At 40.8% G+C, this 24,621-nt stretch overlaps 1 protein-coding gene across 5 annotated transcripts in view; it reads left to right on the plus strand.

Annotated features, from left to right (window-relative positions):
* The window catches only part of foxn3 (forkhead box N3), a 474,715-nt gene that overhangs the window by 279,687 nt on the left and 170,407 nt on the right, over positions 1-24,621 (plus strand). The window lies entirely within an intron of this gene.

Genomic DNA, 24,621 nt, shown 5'->3' on the forward strand with positions numbered 1-24,621 from the left:
GAACTCAGCACCGCCTTCCTAACCTGCAATCTTCTTCCTGACCTCTCCGCCCCCACCCCACTCCGGCCTATCACCCTCACCTTGACCTCCCTCCACCTATCGCATTTCCAACGCCCCTCCCCCAAGTCCCTCCTCCCTACCTTTTATCTTAGCTTGCTGGACATTCTTACCTCATTCCTGAAGAAGGGCTTATGCCCGAAACGTCGATTCTCCTGTTCCTTGGATGCTGCCTGACCTGCTGCGCTTTTCCAGCAACACATTTTCAGCTCTGATCTCCAGCATCTACAGACCTCACTTTTTCCTTCCATCCATGTACTCCATCAACACCTCTCATTGCCACAGAAGGGCAGCCAACATCTCAAAGACCCCTCCCACCCTGGTTTTACTCTCTTCCAACCTCTTCCATCAGGCAGAAGATACAGAAACTTAAGCACACATACCAACAGGTTCGAGAACCTCATCTTCCCTACTGTTATAGGCAACAGCATGGACCTCTCAAGTTTCAAATCTAATGATGTTACTTTTGTACATTACTTGTGTCGCCATAACTTTGTCTGTCTCACTGTGACTGCACACCCTATAATCTATTTGTCCTTGTTTGCTATGATCTGCCTGTACTGCATACAAAACAAAACTTTTGTCTGTACTTCGGTACATGTGACAACAATAGCTCAAACAAACTGAAGAACTAGCACTCGTTATTGAAGCTGGGCAACCGCCTTTCCCCAAGAACACTCAAGCTTGATTTTAAGTTGTGAATGATGACTTGTATGAATAAAGTGTGAAATTTTAGCTGAGACATATCTCTAAATACAAAAACAAAATTGGTGCAAAAAATGTAAAGTAAAAATATAACATACTGTAAACATGCAGGTCAGAGGAATAGAGTTGACCTTTCATCAGTGCCCTATAAATGCTTTTTTCAGCACGTAATTAAGCATCTGTCTATACTTGTTTTATAAGCTGGTTGTTCTGCAGTTGGTGGTCAGCCTTTTGAATTCTACTGCAGTGTTCTGTCATTTTGATGTTTATACAAATTCAGTAAAGGTTCACTAACCTGAAATCGAATATAGTAGTTTACTGAAGTGAGTTGTTAATAATGACAGCATTAACCCGAATATTTTTAAATTTTGAAAAACAATAACCAGAGTAATTGACACAGATGACATTATTCCTTCATTTATGGGAACAACCTTCATGACTCACTGATATATGTTGGGTTTGAGTTGTGAAAGAAAAATTGCATTTAAAATTTCGGAACTTAAGGAATTAACGCACCTTTGCTTTTACAGATATTTAGAGTCATAGAGATGTACAGCATGGAAATACACCCTCAGTCAAACTTGTCCATGTTAGGATATCCTAACCTAATCAAGCTCAATTTGCTAGTACTTGACCCATATCCCTCTAAACGCTTCCTATTCATAGACCCATGCCTTTTAAAAGTTGTACTTATACCAGCCTCGACCATTTCCTCTGACAGCTCATTCCATACACGCACCACCCTCTCCATGCAATGGTTGCTCCTAAGGTTCCTTTTAAATTTTTTCCCCCCCCACCTTTTCAAGTTTCACAACATTCTTCCAATAGAAAGGAGAACAGAATTGCACACAGTATTTCAAAGGTGGCCTAATCGATGTTACATACAGATGTAACATGACCTTGGAAAGCATACCAAACGCCTCCTTCACTATCCTATCTACCTGCGACTCCACTTTCAAGGAGCTATGAACCTGCACTCCAAGGTCCCTTTATACAACACCACCACCCAGGACCTGAGCATTTGTGGGCGGCACAGTGGCACAGTGGTTAGCACTGCTGCCTCACAGCGCCAGAGACCCGGGTTCAATTCCCGCCTCAGACGACTGACTGTGTGGAGTTTGCACATTCTCCCCGTGTCTGCGTGGGTTTCCTCCGGGTGCTCCGGTTTCCTCCCACAGTCCAAAGATGTGCAGGTAAGGTCATTCATCTCAGTTCACGAGTTCTCCGCAGGCGTTTCTAGGCCAATCTTAAACTACTTTATGGGCGGCACAGTGGTTAGCGCTGATGCTTCACAGCACCAGAGACCCAGGTTCAATTCCCGCCTCAGGCGACTGACTGTCCACACTAAGTAATCTAATCTAATCTAATCTAAGTGTATAAGTCCTGCTCTAACTTTCTTTTGCAAAATGCAGTACCTCATATTTAGTTGCTAGAAATTAGAAGGAATGTGATTAGTATTAGAGAAGTTCATTGAAAGTGAAGGTGGCGTTTGGTGCGCTTTCCTTTATTGGTCAGAGTATCAAGTACAGGAGTTGGGAGGTCATGTTACAGCTGTACAGGACATTGGTTAGGCTGCTTTTGACATTGTATACAATTTTGTTCTCCTTCCTATTGGAAAGATGTTGTGAAACTTGAAAGGGTTCAGAAAAGATTTACAAGGATGTTGCCAGGGTTGGAGGATTTCAGCGACAGGAAGAGGCAGAATAGACTGGGGCTGTTTTCCTTAGAGCGTCGGGGTGACCTTTTATAGAGGTTTATAAAATCATGAGGGGCATGGATAGGATAAATAGACAAGGTCTTTTCCCTGGGGTGGGAGTGTTCAGAACTAGAGACCATAGGTTTACGGTGAGAGAGGATGAATTTAAAAGGAACCCACGGGGTAACGTTTAACACAGGGTGGTGTGTTTGGAATAACCCACCAGAGGAAGTGGTGGAGGCGGGTACAATTACAACATGTAAAAGGCATCTGGATGAACATATGAACCGGAATAATTTTAGAGGGATATGGACCAAGTGCTGGCGAATGGGATGAGATTAATTTTGGGATACCTGGTTGGCGTGGATAAGTTGGACCGAAGGATCTCTTTCTGTGCTTTACATATCTAATTGCTCTAAGTGATAGTGAAAGGAAAAGTTGGAATAATACAGTGACATTGGGAGAAACAGTGCGGTAGTGGCTGGGGAGCCGATTACAGTTAGGTCATGGTGGGAGAGAAGTTTAGGATTGAACAATATTTTGCTTACTCATGATGTGAGAGGGAGTGCATGTATGTTTGTCAAAATTATATTTAGGCTGCAGATTGCACAAATGGGAGATGTATTTCCTGAGTGTTGAAGACAAGATTTCAATTCTAAGGTACTAAAATTAACAGAGTACTCAGAAACCATTTTGTAACGAGGCAGGACAATGTGGACATCGGTTGCTCGGCATGCATTTATTGCACATCCCTGGATGCCTTGGAGAAGTTTACACTGCTGCAGTCTTTGTGGTGTAGGAACACCTAAAGTAGTGTCATAGAGATGTACAGCATGGAAACAGATCTTTCGGTCCAAATCGTCCATACCGACCAGATATCCCAACCTAGTCTAGTCCCACTTGCCAGCACCCAGCCCATATCCCTCCCAACCCTTCCTATTCATGTTCCCATCCAGATGCCTTTTAAAAGTTGCAATTGTATTAGCCTCCACCACTTCCTTTGGCAGCTCATTCCATACACATACCACCCTCTGCGTGAAAACGTTGCCCCTTGAGTGTCTTTTGTGTCTTTCCCCTCTCACCCTAAACCGAAGCCCTCTAGTTCTGGACGACTCCACCCCAGGGAAAAGACTTTGTTTATTTATCCTATCCATGCCCCTCATGATTTTATAAATCTCTAAAAGGTCATCCCTCCGCCTCTGACACTCCAGGGAAAACAGTCCCAGCCTATTCAACCTTTCCATACAGCTCAAATCCTCCAACCCTGGCAACATCCTTGTAAGTCTTTTTTGAACTCTTTCAAGTTTCGCAATATCCTTCCGCAGCCTGACCTCCCAACTCCAGTACTCAGTACTCCGACCAATAAAGGAAAGCTCCTCCTCCACTACCCTATCTACCTTCAACTCCACTTTCAAAGAGCTATGAACCTGCACTCCAAGAACTCTGATCAGCAGCACTCCCTAGGACCTTACCGTTAAGTGTATCAGTCCTGCTAAGATATGCTTTCCCAAAAGACACCCTCCAACGCATCTTGTCTACATCCCGCACCTCCGCCCTCAGACCCCACCCCTCCAACCGTAACAAATCTTATATCCTGAAATAGCTCCAAATGAATTGATATATTGTATCAAATGGGGTATGGAGGTCCTCGGGTTTGATAAAAACAGAAGGACATCACTCGCATACAATGTAATCTTGTGTGCCCTCGATCCCACTTCCGGAGCGGTTATGTGGACGTTCTGACGAATGGCGTCTGCCAGCGGCTCGATCACCAACGTAAACAACAATGGTGAGAGGGGGCAGACTTGCCGACTACCCCTACCAATCCTAAAATTCCCAGACTTCACCCCGTTGGTGATGACCACGGCCCGAGGGTAGCAATATAAAATCTCCTGGTGTGAATCTGAGAGGTGTTCTGAGGCGGAAGATGAGGCGTTCTTCCTCCAGGCGTCTGGTGGTGAGGGAGCATCAATGTGGACTTCAACAGTTTCCTCATTTCCCCTTCCCCCACCTCACCCTAGTTCTAAACTTCCAGCTCAGCACCGTCCCCATGACTTGTCCGGACTTGTCCTCAAAATGGCTGCCTATCTCCTTTTCCACCTATCCACTCCACCCTCTCCTCCCTGACCTATCCCCTCCCCCACTCACCTATTGTACTCTATGCTACTTTCTCCCCACCCCCACCCTCCTCAAGCTTATTTCTCCACACTTCAGGCTCTCTGCCTTTATTCCTGATGAAGGGCTTTTGCTGAAACATCGATTTTCCTGCTCCTCGGATGTTGCCTGAACTGCTGTGCTCTTCCAGCACCACTAATCCAGAATCTGGTTTCCAGCATCTGCAGTCATTGTTTTTACCTTTCCCAAAATGCAGTACTTCTCATTTATCTAAATTAAACTCCATCTGCCACTCCTCAGCCCATTGGCCCATCTGATCAAGATCCTGTTGTAATCTGAGGTAACCTCCTTCACTCTCCACTACACCTCCAATTTTGGTGTCATCTACAAGTTTACTAACTATATCTCTTATGCTCGCATCCAAATCATTTCTATAAATGACAAAGTAGTGGACCCAGCACCAATTCTTATGGCACTCCACTGGTCACAGACCTCCAGTCTGTTCAGTGAATTCAGGATTTTGAGGTGACATCACTGAAGGAATGATGAAGATATTGAGTAGCATGAGTATCTTGCAAGTGATGTTTCCTTACTTCTGCTTCTCTTCTCTCCCCCCTCCCCCCCGGCAAATGGTCGAGGTTTCTGGTTTGGAAAGTGATGTTGAAGTAGCTTTGGTGAGTTGTTGCAATGCATTTTTAGATGATGCATGCTGCTGCCACTGTGTGTCGGTGATGAAGAAGTGAATATTGAAGGTGGGGATGACGTACTAATCAATTTGCTGCTTTGTCCTGGGCGTTGTCAAATTTTGGGTCCCATTGGAGCTGTACATATCTAGGTAAGTGGAGAGTGTTCTATCAGACTCCTAATTGTGCCTTATAAATGGTAGTTAACTTTGACTCCCCAAACCTGAGGTGCCATGACAAAATGTGCCTTTGAGGGAATCATTCTATCCTGTTTTCACTTGAAATGAGATGATGTAAATGTGGTGGCGAGGTGTCTGTTTCAAGGAAAGCAGAGTACAGCACACTACGGTATAATGCGACAGTTGTGTTCCTCTCTAACCTTACGTTATGGAAAACAGCTATAGAAAATCGCGCTGTAGAAGATTGCGAGAGAGAATCACTATCTGTTCAGTAGAAAGCTTGTGTTATCCAAGCAGCGTCCTTTATTTGTCAATCACACTATAGCTAATCTGCATTGATGAAATGTGCTTTATACCAGAATGACCTATAAATAGCTTTTTGTTTTTTTAAAAACATTAGACAAAAGCATGAATGGGTATAGCCAGGCTGGCTCAGATCCAGGCTTTCAGTTTTTGCAATGGTTTGTTGAATGGGGTTTTGGAGTTAAAGCTGCCAGGTACATCTTGCTTTTGTGCTGTCTCTCATACCCACATGTTGGAAATGGTCACTGCATGGCACTTGTCTGGCGTGAACCTGGGTGGCCACTAATCAGCTCAAGATTAGTAGTTCTACAAGATGATTAGGGGGTTAGATAGGGTTGACAGTGTGAACCTTTTCCCGCGTATGGAGTCGGGTATTACAAGGGGGCATAGCTTTAAATTAAGGGGGGGTAGATATAGGACTGAAGTTAGGGGTAGGTTCTTCACTCAGCGAGTCGTAAGTTCATGGAATGCCCTGCCAGTAGCAGTGGTGGACTCTCCCTCTTTATGGGCATTTAAGCGGGCATTGGATAGGTATATGGAGGATAGTGGGTTAGTATAGGTTAGGTGGGCTTGGATCGGCGCAACATCGAGGGCCAAAGGGCCTGTACTGCGCTGTATTCTTCTATGTTCTATGTTCTATGTTCTGTTTTTCTGCAGACTCAAGTTACTATATGATCTGTTCCTGTTCCTATGTTCTTGCAGTATGGGTAGTATCTCTAATTGTTCTTTAACATAGTGGTGAGCTCCCTTCTTCAATCATTGCATTCCATGTGGTGTAGGTGCACCCACAGTCACATTACTTCTATATTTTTGACCCAGTTACAGTAAATTAACACATTTCCTTTGATTGCCGTATATACTCTTGTAAAAGTTGAATTTTTTAGACTATTTTTAAAGATTCAATTTATAAGGTTGACTATTACATAGGCACTAGTTTTGAGGGGCTGAAATTCATGCTGCATTTGAAATACCATATTATTAGCAAAAGTCAATTTGATCGCTCAGCTATTCCCAGGTAAAGAGGAAAAACACACTGAATTATGTTAAAGGTAATTACCAGATAAAAGCAAGGGAAACAAAAATGAATAACTGATAGTAAATTTTATTTATACGTACAGTTACAAAAATTTAACATGTCAAACATTCATTGAAATCCTGCAAAATCGCACTATTCAACATAGTTGTGGCCTGGTATAATGGCACATTTAAAATGAAGCATTTATTAAATTCTGAATGTGTAAGTGTCTTCTGTTTCCTCCCATTTACTCTTATATGTAATGACAAATTTGTCAAAAAAATAAAAGATATATGTTGCTAGTATATCTCACTTTTATTCAGATATAATGGCACAATTAAAATGATTAACGTTTTAACGATATTAACCTTTGGATGTATAATGAATAAAGTACAATAAGTGCCGATAGACTTATCACCGGTCTGAATGAATGAATGAATCAAAACATGCTGTAGTAAACCAAGTGGGGTAAGTGTAGTTATGAATGAATGAATGAATGAATGAATGAATGAAGAGAGACAATATAGTAAACAAAGAGCAATGAGTAGAGTTACCAGTATGAATGAATGAATGCAATTTTGTTTGTGGGTTAATGGGAACATGCAGTTTCCTTTGTAAAAGGTTTATAACACGATATAGTAGGGTTGACTTTTACGTGAGATATATGAAAAAATATAAGGTTTTTTAGCCCAAAATAAGGTGTCGACTTTTATGAGATCAACTTTTAACATTAATATATGATACTTCCACATTTGATTGTCTCCACCAATGGATATGGACACTGACTCCAATCGGTTACAGGATTGAAGCAGTGCATAATAGTCGGTACTTTTGGAAAGGCTGATATGGCTGTGACATCTAAAGTGTTGGTGCAGTCATTCATGTAGAAATGATTCTTAGAAAGAAAGAAGGAAAAATGATTTTAAATATATTTCAAATCTTTGGATATCCCAAAGCATTTCACAGCCATTGAGATACTTGTGCATTATAATCACTCATAATACAATGAATGTATTAACAGGTTTGTTAATGAAGCAGTAACAAACACATCATCAGTATAAACTGTGCTGTGATATTTGTAAAGGTATATGTTGGCACTTGTCATTTAGAAAGCTGTCTTGGAGTGACTATAATGGCTGCATCCTTCCATTGGTTGTAGCAGAGATATGTAACAGTTACCCAATTGTTTGATGAATAATGTATGACAAAGCATTATTTTGAGAATTAAATAAGGTTGCCTTTAATTTGGAGCAGGATAAATTTGAACAATAGATTGCTGTCGATTTAGAACTTCGTTATCTTTGAGAATCTATGCACTTAATGCAGATTATCTGTATTTGTGCTCCTGAAGGATACATAGAGTACTTCAATGAAGTGTGGACTCTTGTGAAGTGTACTGAAGAGCTCTTTTTCTACTCGAAGGTAAAGATGTTTACTAGCCACTTAGCACCATTAAAGAAAGATACTTCACATTAATCCAGCCATTGTGGGTGCTTAATTGACGTAGTGTAATCAAAATATCTTGTATCACCATTAAAAATTAATGCCTTTGTGTAAATGGTTTAGATGTCCTGTGTTCCTGTGATTGTTAATTTCACCTTTCCACCCATTTCAATAACACCAATTTTAATAAAACCCATAAAAATATGCTTAAAGTAAACATTGTTCTCAGCTAAAACTAATTTAACAATTACTTACATTTATACGAAACACAGAATATAAAAGTAGGAGTAGGCTATTTAGCTGTTTGAGCCTGCTCCGCCTGATCATCCAACTCAGTTCTGATTTATCCCATATTCTTCACCCTTTAGCCCCAAGTGCTACATCCAACTTCTAGAAATCATACAATAGTTTGGCCTTGACTGTTTTCTATGGCAGTGAATTCCACAGGTTAACCAATCTCTGCATGAATAAATTTCTCCTTACTAATGTTCTGAACAGTTTACCTTGTATTTTTACCCCTCGTTCTAGGCTCTCCCACCCATCAGGAACTGCCATCCTGTCTAGTTGGAATTTTATAGGCTTCCAAGAGATCCACCCTCATTCTTCTGATGACACACGAATATAATTCTAACCAAGGTGAGGCAATATCCTAGTGATATTATTGCTAGATTGTTAACTGGAGACTTGCCCCCACTTCTGATATGATGGAGGGAATGTGCAATCATGGGCAAAATGTTCAACACCATTCAAAACACCTCAGCTATTGCATCAGGCCATGTCCAAATGCAGCAAAATTTGGACAATATCCATGCTTGGGCTGTTAGGTGGCAAATTACATTCAAACCACACAAATGTCAAGTTAATACCATCTTGAGTTTCAATGGTGTTACCATTTGGCCAGAAACTCAACTGGACTTGTCACATACGCTAGGCGAAAGTGAGTACTGCAGATGCTGGAGATTAGAGTGAAGAGTGTGGTGCTGGAAGTGCACAGCAGGTCAGGCAGCATCCAGGGAGCAGGAAAATCTATGTTTCAGGTAAAAGTCACATATGCTGGCTGTTAGTGGCAGGTCAGAAGCTAAGAGTACTGAGGAGAAAGTGAGGACTGCAGTTCCTGGAGAGTCAGAGTTGAAAAGGGTGGTACTGGAAAAGCACAGCAGGTCAGGCATAGACTGGTAGATAGAGATCAGCTTTTTTCCAGGGTAAAGGATTCAATAACAAGAGATCACACTTTCAAGGTGAGAGGTGAAAAGTTTAAGGGGGATACACACAGCAAGTACTTTACACAGAGGGTGGTAGGTGCCTGGAACGCGTTGCCAGCCGAGGAACTAGAGGCAGGCACAGTAGATTCATTCAAGATGTGTCTAGACAGATGCATGAGTAGGTGGGGAGCAGAGGGACTCAGAGGCCTAGGAATTGGATGACCGGTTTAGACAGTGGCTTTGGATCAGCTCAGGTTGGAGGGCCGAATGGCCTGTTCCTGGGCTGTAAATTTTCTTTGCTCTTTGTTTGGGCAGCATCTGAAAGACCTTATGCCCGAAATGATGACTCTGCTGCTTCTCGGATGCTGCCTGACCTGTGTTTTTCCAGTGCCACCCGTTTTGGCTGGGAGTACTGAAGTGAGTAACTCAACTCACTCCCCAAAGCCTGTCCATTATCTACAAAGCACAAGTCAGGAGTATGATGGTTTATTCCCCACTTGCATAGATAGGTGCAGTTCCAACACTCAAGATGCTTGACACCATCTGGAGCAAAGCAGCCTGCTTGACTGGTACCATATCCACAAGCATTCACTCCTTCCACCAAAACTGTTCAGTAGCAGCAATATGCACCATCTAAAAGATGTGTTGCAGAAAATCACCATAGATTCTTAGTACTTTCCAAACCCACAACCACTTCCACCTAGAAGGAAAAGGATAACAGGTACATGAGAACACAGTCACTTGCAAGTTCCTCTCCAAACCACACTATCCAAAGTTGGAAATATATTGCCATTCCTTCACTGTTGCTGGGTCAAAGTCCTGGATTTCCCTCCCTAAGAGCATTGTGGTGCAACCTACAGTATGTGAACTGCAGCGGTTTAAGGAGGTAGTTCACCACTACGTTCTCCAGAGCGAAGGACGGGCAGTAAATGCTGTCCAGCCAGTGATGCCCATGACCTGTGAATGGATATTTCCAAAGAAAAACGGAGGTTATGTTCTGGAGACTTGGAACCAGTGATAGATTGTAGAGTTAAAAGTCTAATGATGGCCAAGACCACTGTTTATTGTCAGAAAAACCTATTGAGTTCACGACTGCCTTTTAGGGAAGGAAACTATCATCCTTACCTGGTCTGGCCTACATATGACTTCCAGCCCACAGCAAATATTGTCAACTCTTAACTGCCCTCTGGGCAATTCGGGATGAGCAATAAATTCTGGTCTCGCCAGAGATGTCCATGTCCCCTGAATGAATATTTTTTAAAAAATCATTAACATTCGTCATACATCAGTCCCCTTATCCCAAGAATTAGTCTGGTCTATGTTTGCAGCATTCCCTCTACAGTATAGCAAGAACTTCCTTTCTCTGATATGGAGACGTAAACTGCATGTAGTATTCCAGGTGTGGTCTCATGAAGGCCCTATATAATTGCAGCAAGATATCCTTGTTTCTGTATTTGAAGCTGCTCACTATGAAGGCTGACATACCATTTTCCTTCTTTACAACCTGCACCTTGAGCAACTGGTCTACAAGGGCACCCAGGTTTCATTGAATATCCTTGCTCCTCAATGTATAGAGCCATTCAGATGGTAGTCCGCCTTCCTGGTTTTGCTACTAGAGTAACCTTACATTTATCCACATTATACTGCATCTGCCATGCATTTGCCACTAATCCTGCTTCAGTGTGATTTGGATAAGTTTATCTGCAACCTCTTCACAGCTTGCTCCCTCCTACACCCAGCTTTGTGTCATCTGCAAATTTGGAGATATTCAGTTCTCTCATCCAAATTGTTCATACATATTGTGAATAGCTGGAGTTCGAGCACTGATCCCCATAAATGCCAGCAGTCACTGCCTGCTATTCAAGAAAAAACCTGTTTATTCTGACTGTTTTCTGCCTGCCAACCAATTTTCTATCCACCTCAATATACTACCCCCAATCCCATGTGCTTTAGTTTTGCGAAACTTTATAAATCTTTTAACAAAAAACTTAGCTGCTTCATAAGAGCATTACAAACCATAATTTAACACCAGGCTGCATAAAGCAATTAGGTCAGATGGCAAAAATTTTGGTTGACAAAGTAGGTTTTAATCAGAATATTAGAATTAGGCTTATTGTCACATATACGCAAATACAGGAATACACATTTACAGTGAAATGTGTACAAAGTCGTTATTTCCTCACCATCTTAGGTACGTGTTATGTTCATTTTTTTTCTGAGGTTCTTTCACACTTGATGCAACTGCAACACACCAACCTCAGTGAACAGCAACAAAATTTTATTAAGCACAGTACAGTACAAACTTTCTCCAAGAATCTTCAACACACACCTGCAGGGCTTACGGAGTTGTGGCAAAAGCTCTCCCCGAACAAAGGAAACAGTCCTTTATGCGAGATCTTTACGTCATAGTTAGTAATGCCCACAAGGCGACCCCCAGTTGTTCCCCCACAGTCATATGCCATTCAAGACACAATACAGTGACCAATTCATCCTCAGAAACAATGTAATATGAATCATCCTTTAATGGCCAAATCTGGTGTGAATTGTATTTTTTTTAAACTACAGGGAGTAGTCAGAATTCCAACTATAATGTTCTTATTGATTTCTGAATAGGGGATGAAAATGTAAATAGCTCTGAATGGCAAGGAAATGGACATATAAATAGCTCTGTAAATAGGAGATGATAAGGTAATTTTTTACAATTTATCTCTAAATCAAAGGCATCCCACCCTAGATTTGGGGCATCCAATTTCCTGCGGGTCAGCAGAGCAAGTTAACTCTTTAATATCACAGCACAAAGATGCCTAGGTATAAAATGTTAGGTATAAATTAGAAAAATAAAGGAAAAGGTTCAACATTGAAGTCCTTCTAAAGTGGAGTGTCCGCACTGGGCTTCCTCGAGTGTAAGGGAGGGTTAGAGTGTACAAATCTAAAAGTAAATCAACCGAGAGGCCTATAGGTTGTAGAATAAAAGGATGCAACCAAACATTCAAAGCAAAACAGATGAACTAAGAGCACAGAAACCTAAATCTATGCAGAATCCAATTTGATGGCCATTACAGAGAAATGGCTACAGTTGATGTGAATTTGCACCTGAATATTGAAAGGAACAGAGGATATTTAGGGAGGAGTGGAAGCGAGGAACAGGTGGAGGAGTGGTTTTGTTAGTTAACTATGGTATTAGCACTCTGGACAGGGATGACCTCAGTTCACGAAATCAGGATGTGGATACAACTTAGGTAGAGATGAGAAATAATGAAGATAAAAGTCACTTCTGTACACTCTGAGAAGTAACCACATGATGGGTTGAAGCATAAAGGAAGAAATAACGGGAGCTTGTCAGAAACACAGCAATAATAAAGTGTGTTTTTCAATCTGCACATAGAACAGAAAAGTTAGTTGGACCAAAATAGCCCAGATGATGATTTCAGAGAATGTTTTTGGGATAATTTCTCAGAACAGCATGTTCTGGAATCATCCAGACAGCAGGTAATACTAGACCTGGATTTGGACATTGAGATAGGATTAATTAATCTCGTAGCAAAGCTGTCTCTAGATAGCAATGTTTATAATAGGATTGAGTGTTGCACTTAGTTTAAGGATAAACAGTGCACAACACCAGGATGTAGTCCGACAGGTTTATTTGGAAGCACTAGCTTTCAGAGCGCTTCATCAGGTGGATGTGGAACACCAGCATCTCCAAATCAGTTTAAGAATGGGAAGAGTGGGTCTGAAACATTTTATTTTAATTAGTAAAGGTAATTATGAAGACATATATGCAGACTTAGCTAAAGTAAAGTAGCAAATTAGTTTAAAGGATATATTGATCAATAGAGTTACAGTGACAGCTGCTTAAGTAGATACAAAATAACTTGACAAAATATGCTTTGCTCCTGTTGGAAGTGAGTCTGGAGAATTGATGTGAAATAGAGGTGGCAGATGAACTGAGCAGATATTTTGCGTCAGTTTTTATTATAGGCAATGCAAGTAACATCCCAAAAACAGCTCTATATCAGGAAATAGAAAAGGGGAGCTCAGGAAAATTACAGAATAGTGAGGATTTTGCTTTAATTTTGCAAAGCTGCCCTGATTTGGGAAAGATCCCATGCAATTTAGGTAGTGAAAGTAATTCATTAATTGAAAATAATGGTAAATAGAAAGCAGAAATACAAGACAGATCTTTTAGCTTAATATCTATTATAGGCAAAATTGGCACCTCTAGCTGAGGATTGCTCCAAGTGTTTCAGCCTTCTTTTCGCCTTGATGTGCTGGGCTCCCTTATAACTGGAAATTTAGTTACATAGAACATTGAACATTACAGAGCAGTACAGGTCCTTTGGCCCCTGATGCTGCGCTGACCTGTGGAGCCCTATCTATCCTACACTCTTCCATTTTCATAGTTGTTGGAAGGCAGCCACCTCATCCAGTGGGTCTGTTTCATTGTCCACCAAAAGTTCCAACTGAATGTGGCACAAATAGATCTGATCCATTGATTGTGGGATTGGTTAGCACTGTCTATCACGTGCTACTTCTGTTTGGCATGCAAGTTGTCCTATTTTGTACTGAAGACAGCAAGAGAGTCTCCAGGTTATCGCCTCATCTAGGTATGGCTGGTGCTACTCCTGGCATGTCCTTCTGCACTGTTGAACCAGGTGGATCGCAGGCTTGATGGTTACTGTAGAATGGGTGATATGCCAGGCTGTGATATTGTAGATTGTCTAAGTTACGTAGAGTATAATTCTGCTGCTGTTGATGGCCCACTGCGCTTCATGGCTGCCTCTTCATCAGTTGCTAGATTTGTTTGAAGTCTGTCCTTCTGGCCCTGATGCTCTGGTCAGCAGTGGTGCTGTGGAGCCTCTAAGTGATGAATATTGAAGCTACACATGCAGAATTCATTCTCTGGCCTTCCCACCCTCTATGCTCTGTTCAAATGAAGTACTTATTCAAGTGATATGGTACATGGTAATCAGTGGTAGGTTTCCAGGCATGTTCTTAACCTGAGGCCTTGAGACAGCATAGGATCCCACATCAATGTTGAGCACTATATTAACTGTTAGCAACCATCTGCCTGACTCTGCCCTGTCAATGGGACAAGACCTACCAAAGATCTTTTTGTATCATTGACAGCAAAGGTTGAAGTGCCTGAAGATTGGAGGGTGGCTAATACTGTGCCATTATTTGAGAGGCTGTAGGGAAATGTCTGGGAACTGCAGACTGGTGAGCCTAACATTTGTGGTGGGTAAGTTGTCAGCGGAGATTCTGAGAGATAGAATGTACAGGCATTTGGAGAGGCAAGGACTCATTTGGGATAGTCATCATGGCTTTGTGTCTCGAGAATTTGGTTGAGAATTTCGAAGGAGTGACCCAGAAAGTAGACGAAGATAGTGCAGTAGACGTTGCCTACATAAACTTTCGGAAGGCCTTTGACACGATACTGATTGGTAGGTTGTTGAATAAGGTTATATCTCACAGGATCCAGGGAGAGCTGGCCAATTGGATACAAAATTGGCTTGTTGGTAGAAGACAGTGTGTGTTGTTTTACAGACTGTGACCAGTGGTGTGCCGTAGGTTCAATACTAGGTCTGCGGTTGTTTGTCATTTATATAAATGATGTGGATGAGCGTTTCGGAGGTATGATTAGTAAGTTTGCAGATGGCACCAAGTTTAGTGGTACAGTGGACAGTGAAGGTGGTTATCTGGGAATACTGAGAGATCTTGGCCTGTGGGCTGAGGAATAGCAGATAGAAATTAATTTAGATAAATGCAAGGTGTTGCATTTTGTTCGGTTAAACTAGAGCAGGACATGCACAGTAAATGGCAGGGCCTTGTGGAGTGTTATAGAACAAAGAGACCTAGGGGTGTGCAGTACATTGTTCCTTGAAAGTGGAGTCACAGGTAGACTGGGTGGTGAAGGAGGATTTTGGCATGCTAGCTTTCATTGGTCAGAGTATTGAGTATATGAGTTGCAGCTGTACAAGACATTGGTGAAGCCACATTTGGAGTACTGGGCAGTTCTGGTTGCCCTGCTATAGAAAGGATATTATTAAACTAGAACACGTGCAGGCAAGGTTTACTTGGACTGGAAGGTTTATGTTACAAGAAGAGGTTGGATAGGCTGGGCCTTTTTTTCCTGGAGCTTAAGAGACTGAGGGATGACCTTAGAGGTCTACAAAATCATGAGAGGCATGGATAAGGTAGATAGCCAACAGCTTTTCCTCAAGGTAGGGGAATCTAAAACGAGAGGGCATAGGTTAAAGGTGAGAAGGTTCAGACAGGCAATTATTTCACACAGAGGGTAGTGTATGTCTGGAACAGGTTGCCAAAGATAGTGATGGAAGGGGTGAGTACAATTTTGCCATTTAAGAAACATTTAAACAGGTCCATGAGTGAGATAGGTAAGGAGAGATATGGACCAAACACAGGCAAATGGAACGAGTTTAATTGTGAAAACTGGGCGGCATGGGCAAGTTGGACTGAAAGGCCTGTTTACATGCTGTACACCTCTGTGACTCTATAAGCTGTTATGGAAGAGATTAAATAGCTGACATTTAGATAAATTGTAGTAATCAGGCAAATGGTTTTGTGAAAGGGCAATCATGTTTAATCAGTCTATTGGAGTTATTTGAGGAAGTAACATAAATAAAGGGGGACTATATTGTACAGCAGTTTCCAGAAGGTATTCGATAATATATCACTTGAAAGGTTATTGCAGAAAATAAATGCTCATGTGTATGGATACCATTTAGAGTCACACAGCATGGAAACAGACTCTTCAATCCAACTCGTTTGTGCCGACCAGAATCCCAATCTGACCATGTCCTGTTTGTCAGCATTTGGCTCATATCCCTCTAAATGCTTCCTATTCATGTACGCATCCCAATTTCTTTTAAATGTTATAATTATACCCACCACCACCTCTTCCTCTGGCAGCTTGTTCCATGCATACACCATTCTCTGTGAGAAAAAGCTACCCCTCAGGTTCTAGTTAATCTTTCCCCTCTCACCTTAAACCTGTACTCTCTGGTTTTGGGTACTCCAAGTCACACCACTGGTTCTATCTGGTTGAAGCAGGACTTCATTATTTCTGTACTCAAGTCCTTTTTGTAGAGGATTACTTAGTTAACAGAAAGCATAAATGGGTAGTTTTCTAGTTGGGATAACATAACAAATGGTATGTCACAAGGATTGGTGCTGGGCCCTCAACTGTTTACAAATTATGTCAATCATTTGGAATAAAGGCTTGAACATATAGTTGACAACTTTGCTGAAGGCACAAAGATACAGGAAAATATGTGGTAAAGAGTATGTAAGGAGACTACAAAAAGATAGGTTGTATGATTGGGCAAAGAGCTAGCAAATGGAGTAAAATGTGAAATTGTTTATTTGGCAGGAAGAATAGATTCTATGATAACATAAAGATTGCGGAGCTCTGCGATGCAGAGACATTTTAGTGTCCTAGTGCATACATTGTAAATGTATCTGCATACATTGCAGATACAGAAAGTTATTAGGAAAACTCATTGAATGTTATAATTCATTTCAAACAGAATTTAATACAGAAATGGTGAGATTATGCTTCAATTATACAGGACATTAATGAAACAACATTGAAACATTGTCCAGTGTTGATTACATTATTTTACTCCTTTTGCAGTTCTCCAACAGATGAAGGTATGCACAGACAGAGTAGACTAAAAATCTCCTCCCCATTGCAGATGCATCTTAGGCTAGAAGGCATAAGTTTAAAGGTGAAGAGCAAATTGTTTCGGGGAGATCTGCGATTTGTTTTTCACACAGAGGGTGCTAGATATATGGGAATATGCTGCCTGAGAAGGTGTTGGAGCCTAGTACTCTTGTAACATTTAAGAAATATCTGGATGAGTACTTGAAATGCCAGGGCATAATAGGCTATGGACTGAGTATAGGTCAATGGGACTAGAGTAGTTTGGTGTCTGTTGGCATGGGTGTGGTGAGCTGAAAGGTCTGTTTCTATGCTATATGACTCTACAGAATCCCTCATTTGAGGTTACTTCAGGTAGATAATGCACTTCGGATGGGGACTAATATATTGAAATGAATCGTTAGTTGGTTGATAAACAGGAAACAGAGATTGGGAATAAGTGGATCATTTCTCAAGTGGTAGGTGACTGCAAGGGTCAGTGCTTGGGCTCCAGCTATTCACATGATATATAAAAATTATCTGGATAAGGACACCAAATGCAACATTCCCAAAACTAGGTAGGTGAGATTGAAAGTTGTGAGGAGGTTGCAAGGTGGCTTCAAGGTGATTTAGACAAGTTAAGTGAGTGGGCAAACACATGGCAGATGCTGTACGACATGGCTAAATGTGAAGATACGGTGTTTTCCAAAATAAAACAGAAAGGAAGAGTATAATTGAAATAATATATTTGGAGGTATGGACATACAAAAAGATCTAATTTGTACACCAATTGATAGAAGTAGATAGGCAGATACAGCAAACAATTCAGAAGGTAAATGGTATGTTGTTTTACAATACAACTTGATCTGAGTTCAGAAATGGCATTGTCTTTCTGCAAGTTTTACAGGATCTTGTGGAGACAATATTTGGAGTATTGCGGGCAGTTTTGATCTCCCTACCAAAGAAAGGATATCTTTATCTTTACCAGAGAGGAAGTATAGTGGAGGTTCACTAGGCTGACACTGGGACTGGCAGGACTGTCCTATGAGGAGAGATTAGTTCAACTGGCCAATATTCATGTGGGTTTTGAACGATGAGAGGAAATCTGATGGAAACATGTAAAATCTTAACAGGATTAGGCAGACTGTATGCAGAAAGGATGTTTTTGCTGGTTGGGGAATGTAGAACTTGGGAATACAGTCTCAGGATATGGGGTAGATCATTTAGGACTGAGATGAGGAAAAACTTCTTCACTTGAAGGGTGGTGAACCTGTGAAATTCTGTCCAACAGAAGGCTGTAGAGGTCAAGTCACTGAATGTATTCAAGCAAAGATAGATAAAATTTCAGAATTTAAAGACATCAAGAGGTAAAGGGAGAAAGTGGGAATGTAACATTGGTCATATTACCATATATATTGGAGTAACAGTCGACTTTCTGACTACTTTTTAAATTTATGGGGTTGGCTATCACATGGAATACCACCTTTTGAGGGGCTGAAAGTCATGTCCATCAAAATTCATATCGTATCATTAGCAGACGTCCAATTAATCTCTAAACAAATAATGAACAAAAATACAACAGATTACGATAATTCTGAAAACCTGAAGCAGAGCGTGACAGCTGGAGGACCTGGAGCGCAGTGGGATGACTGGCAGACTGATTTATAAATGTTGATCTGTTATGTGGAAAAACTAGGGTCGACTTTTAAGTGAGATATATGGAAAATTCCAGATTTTTTGGACAAAGATAGAGGGCCAACTTTTGCATGAAATCGATTATTACTCGAGTGTCTATATAGTAGATGGTAGAGCACACTCAAAGGGCTGAATGGCCTGCTCTTTCTAGTTAGAATTAGAGTTTATTGTCACATTCCAGGTTTTCATGAGAGTTTTCTTCTCTATAAAATTTTGTAGAGCTTATTTTTATGTGGTTTCAATTCCTGTCCAAAGAGTACGATAGTCTTTTTCTTGAGTCCTCGTACAATCGAGCTTAAGACATTCGTAGCTTTAAATAACCCCTTCAGTGTTTAAATTCAACACTGGTCTGGAACTTACTTTTAAAACTTTAAGGAGTTTAGTTTTAAAGTTTTAAAACTTTAAAAATAAACTACCTATATTGAGATAGGTCGATAGCTTAAGAAATAGACTTTCTTAGGGACAACCATTCTACACATTCAGCTTCAGCAAAGACTGGTTTAAACGTCAAATCCACAAAGGCTTTCTCTAAATGAAAAGAAAATAGTTAATCTCTGACCTAAATTGAAAGTTAATGCACAATACTTCGTTCACTCATGAAAACTTTCTGAATGTAAACAGATTCTTATTAGCCCCCAAGAATGGTTTCTCTCAGACTGCTTTTTAAAATAAGACCCCATTGGTTACGTAAATATGTTCAAGTTAACCTTTAAACCCCTTCAGAGATGCAGACCCAAACCTAACTGCCACAAGCTCAAATTCAAATAAATGATATTAAAATATTGAAATTTGTGCACCTAATTCTCTCACTCCAGTATAGAAGATATATTTCTGGACAATATATTTGGGTTGGTGGATAACTGTTACTTTCTTTGGCACATGTGATCTCTGCTGCTGGTTTTAAAATGAGAAACAAAATCAACATTATTCTTGTCCTTCGTTACCATCGAGTAACTTTTGAAATTGATGATAGGTGAGGTTAGGTTTGAAATTGGTTGCAGTGGCCCTGTAAATGAAAATAAGCATAAATGTCTGCATAAAACTGTGCAATTGTACCTGAATACCTGAATTAGTATCATCAAAAGAGAATGGACAGAATATTAAAAATAACTACTTTGTAATCAAAAGGTTGTTAAAAATGGTCTGTAGGGAAAAATGTGACATTTGATGTCTCTGGAGAATTTCTCTCCAAATTGGCATGCAGCACGATGCCATTGAACTGCTGGTTGCAATGTTCACTCTTAGCCATCCTTTACTGTAAACAGTAGTATCTAGACTGTCCATTTTAGGAATAGGTGGAGCAAATAAAATTATATTCACTCCTTCTGCAAACAGTATAATTGTGTAAATTGCTTCATGTTTCAAGATGTTGAATGCATAATTTCAGTGCTCCATGAATTTACCTGCATTGACCCATGGTTGATGTCAAGGGCAGTATGAATCTTTCTCAAACAAATCAAACCTTACCATTGAGAGTTGTTAAAGAAAAGTAAAAAGGAATTGCAAGTTTTTTTAGGTTTAGTTCCAGCTACGATGCTATCTACTAACAGTCTGTCTAAATGTGAGACTTGTTTTGCTGTTGTAATGTATCATCACCTGTTTTCTTAACCTCTGATCCTTCCAGAATAATTAAACTTCAAGCAGTTTTTCTCGCTTCAAAAGCTGGTTTATGCTAAAAGCTTTGTCAAAATTTCTTATCCGTAGACACCAAATATAGTCCCAGATAAAGATATTATGCACATAGTGCAGACTTGGGCTTTCAGATGGGCGGTAGATTTATGACTAAAAGGAGCAAGCTGAATTAGCAAGCTTATTACGCTGCTCTTATTTTTGGGTTGCTTTTTAATTGGCTCAGATTAAACTTTAAACCAGAATAGTTGAGTGTTATTCAAAACATTTTAAGTTCTTGAAGGGTAATGTAGCACTAAATGCAAATATGTCTAAGAACAATTTGCATTCAACCTTTACTACGTATGAGTTCAGGTAAAAGGAAAACTTCCCAGCACATTATAAATGGAAATGAATGAGGAAAGCTTATGAGCCAGGGTGAAAATGTTTAGGGCGGTGACAAAGGCTTGACCATAAAGATGGGTTTGAGTGTTTTTTAATCCATTCATGATATTACATATCACTGGCTGCGAAAGCATTTATTGCCCATAACAAGGTTTAACAACTGAGCACGACTGAAGTCTCTTAGGGCAATTGGGATGGGGGGGGGGGTGGAGTTTTCAGAAGGATGCAAGGCTGTGGAAGAAAGTAGATGCCTGGAGGATTTATCAGTGAAAACATGAATCAGACCATTGGCAGGACTTTTAAAATTAAGGAACCACAGAAGTCAGTAAAGATGGATTAAGGATTAATGCAGTACTCGATGCAGACTGGAGGGCAGTTATACTGTTTAATTCAAAAGTTAGACTTGACTCAGTGACACCTTTTTGTGGTCTAGTTGAATTGTTCAGGCTTACGTAACTCACATAAATACAAATCTTTGTTTTCTTTATCTTTTATGTTCTTAAAACATACCACAACACTTAAGTGGGGGGAGGGGGTACTTTTTTGAATGCTTTCAATGGCAGTCTTGGCACTTTAAAGATCATTGAGATGAACAGAATACCAAGATTGTTCATGGTATGATATGGTGGGAAGGGAAATGGATGGAGTCACAGGCACAAGGCTACTTGTTTGACTTTAATATTTTGTTTTCAGTTTGAAGATCTGCACGTGCTTGAGCATCAAGAAACATTTGAGTTTAACCGCTGGATGTCAGGAGAGTGATGATGAGTGCAACTTCTTATGAGAACTTTGTATCCTCTGTGCATTTATGCAATCTCTCTCTTCCAGCTGTGAGCATTTGTCCAAAAATACTTCTGCTAATTGTTAGTCATGTCCCTTGCACTTTGCAGTGAGAATAAGCTTATTGTAAGGATCCAAGTTTCTGGCAGGTTTCCCACTCTGCGTATGAGTGATGCAAATGAAAATAGCACTAGGAATTGAACTCTGGCAGCAATTAGTCTTGCGATTAGTAAAAGAGGATTGTAATTTCAAGGATGAAAAGAGGAGGAGTGGGCAAAAGGATTTGAAATGAGATCATGAAAGATGAAGGAGCCTCTCCTTTGTTTGTGAAGAATGCTACAGTTACACTTCAGCTGCAGAAATAATCCTGTTGGGCTGGTGTTGGCCTGGTATCCCATGAATTTAGGACTGGCAAAGACTGAAAAGGACCCTTTCCTAGAAGTTTTTTTATGCACGTGTATAGCTTAAAAATAAATGAAAATATTTGTGTTTCTCACCCTTCATTTTACTGATGTGCATTGAGAGTGAAACAAACTTTTTGATAGGATCTAAGCTTGAAGTTGTACTACAAGCAGGGGTTACCACTTTGATTTCACTCCCTAGGACTTGTAATTGTGAAATTTGTTTTCCAGTCATTTTGACACTGACACAAACAATGTGTGCTATGATTCAATAAATAATAATGTTTAATGTGAACAAAACAAAATCATAGTCATATATGATTATATGGAATCTGCTAATGTATAATATTTGCTGTTTTCCACATAAAATATTTTGCAAGTTAGACTTCAACATAGAAGATGTATGTTTGCACAAGCATTAAAACACATCAAGCTGCTCCCTGAAACCTCATGGCAGAAATGTAGTTTTGAGACCATGATTCGAGGTGAGCACAAGTGTTCCATTTGAACGTATCTTCCCTGCAGAAAGGAAAGGAAAACTGATTGTGTGAAGTAACTGAAGCTGGTCTTGCAGGCAACTTTAGTGTTGGTTGTAGCTTAGTGGTGGCAGTCTTGTCTATAAACTAGAGTTGTGTCCATTCAAGTCCCACTCCAGAGGCTGGAGTACATAAGGCAGTCTGACTCATCTGTTGTAATGCTGAGGAAGACACATTGCACCAAAGGCCTAGCTTCCATCTCCAGTGAACATGATGGTCCCTATTGTGTTACTTAAATGAAAAGGAGGAGAGTTTTCACTGGTGTTATATCATACTGCAGGGAAACAGACACTTTGATCCAACTGATCCACGTCGACTATGTTCCCAAACTAAACTAGTCATGCTTGCATGCATTTGGCTCCTATCCCTCCAAACCCCTCCTATTCATGTACTTATCCAAATATCTTTTAAATATTGTCACTGTACCTGTATCCACTAGTTCCTCTGGCAGTTCATTCCACACATTTTAAAAAAAAAAGTTGCCCTTCATGCTTTCTAAAACTTCCTTAAATATGCCCCTCAGTTTTGAACTCCCCCACTCAAGGGAAAAGACCCTTGTCACTCGCTCATTATTTGTCTTTCATGATTTTATAAACCTCTATAAGGTTACCCCTCAACCTCCTAAGCTCCAGTGCAAAAGGTCCCAACCTGTCCAACCTAATTTTATAATTGAAATTCTCCATTCCAAGCAATGTCCTGGATGGTGTGTTGCCTTCCTGGTGCCAGGGTTAAAGACATCACAGACAGAGTGCAGGAAATCCTCAAGGACGAAGGTGAAAAGCCAGAGATGGTGGTACCTGTCGACTCAAATGATGTCGGGAAGAAGAGGAACAAACTACAGCGGGACTTCGGAGAACTAGGAAGAAGGCTGAAAAGCAGGACGTCCAGGGTGGTTATCTTTGGTTTGCTTCCAGTTCCTCAGGCTGGTGAGGCCAGAAACAGGGAGATAATGGACTTGAACGTGTGGCTGGGGAACTGGTGCAGGAAGCAAATTTAAATTCTTGGATCACTGGGGTATGTTTTGTGGTAAGCATAAATTATACGGTTTGCACCTTAATAGGTTAGGGACCAGCACTCTGGCAGGCAGGTTTGCTACTGCAACACAGCTACGTTTAAAATAAGTAGCAGGGGGGAGGAAATTGCAGGGAAAGTTAGAACAAAGGAAGTCAAGAAAGAAAACGGTATCAATGAAGCAGAAAACTCAAAGAGATCATGCTGTAAGGTTGAGTGAAATAGGAGTTGATGGAAGGGTGAGGGCAGTAACAAATTAAGAATACTATATATGAATGCACGAAGCATTAGAAATAAGATGGATGAGCTTGAGGCTCTTTTGGAAATTGGCAGATACAATATTGTGGGGATAACTGAGACGTGGCTTCAAGTGGGCAGGGTCTGAGAAATGAATATTCAAGGCTACACGTGCTATCGTAAGGACAGATTGACGGGCAGAGGGGTGGCCATGTTGGTAAGGGATGACATTCAGTCCCTTGCGCGGGGGGACTTAGAAGCAGGGGATGTAGAGTCAGTATGGATAGAGCTGAGAAGTTCTAAGGGTAAAAAGACCCTCTTAGGAGTTATCTACAGGCCCCCAAACAGTAGTCTGGATGTCGGATGCAAGTTGAATCAGGAGCTGAAATTGGCCTGTTGCAAAGATGTTACTACAGTTGTTATGGGGGATTTCAACATGCAGGTAGACTGGGAGAATCAGGATGGTATTGGACCTCAAGAAAGAGACTTTGTGGAGTGCCTCCGAGGTGGATTCTTAGAACAGCTGGTTCTGGAGCCTACCAGGGAGAAGGCAATTCTGGATTTGGTATTGTGCAATGAACCAGAATTGATCAGGGACCTTGAACATAGAACATAGAACAATACAGCACAGAACAGTCCTTCAGCCCATGATGTTGTGCCGAACATTTGTCCAAGCTTAAGCAGCCATCCATGTACCTATCCAATTGCCACTTAAAGTTCGCCAATGATTCTGACTCTGCCACTCCCACAGGCAGCGCATTCCATGCCCCCACCACTCTCTGGGTAAAGAACCTACCCCTGACATCTCCCCTATACCTTCCACCCTTCACCTTAAATTTATGTCCCCTTGTAACACTCTGTTGTACCCGGGGAAAAAGTCTCCTATTGTC

Source organism: Chiloscyllium plagiosum, chromosome 10, assembly GCF_004010195.1.
Source record: "Chiloscyllium plagiosum isolate BGI_BamShark_2017 chromosome 10, ASM401019v2, whole genome shotgun sequence".
Taxonomy (NCBI): domain Eukaryota; kingdom Metazoa; phylum Chordata; class Chondrichthyes; order Orectolobiformes; family Hemiscylliidae; genus Chiloscyllium; species Chiloscyllium plagiosum.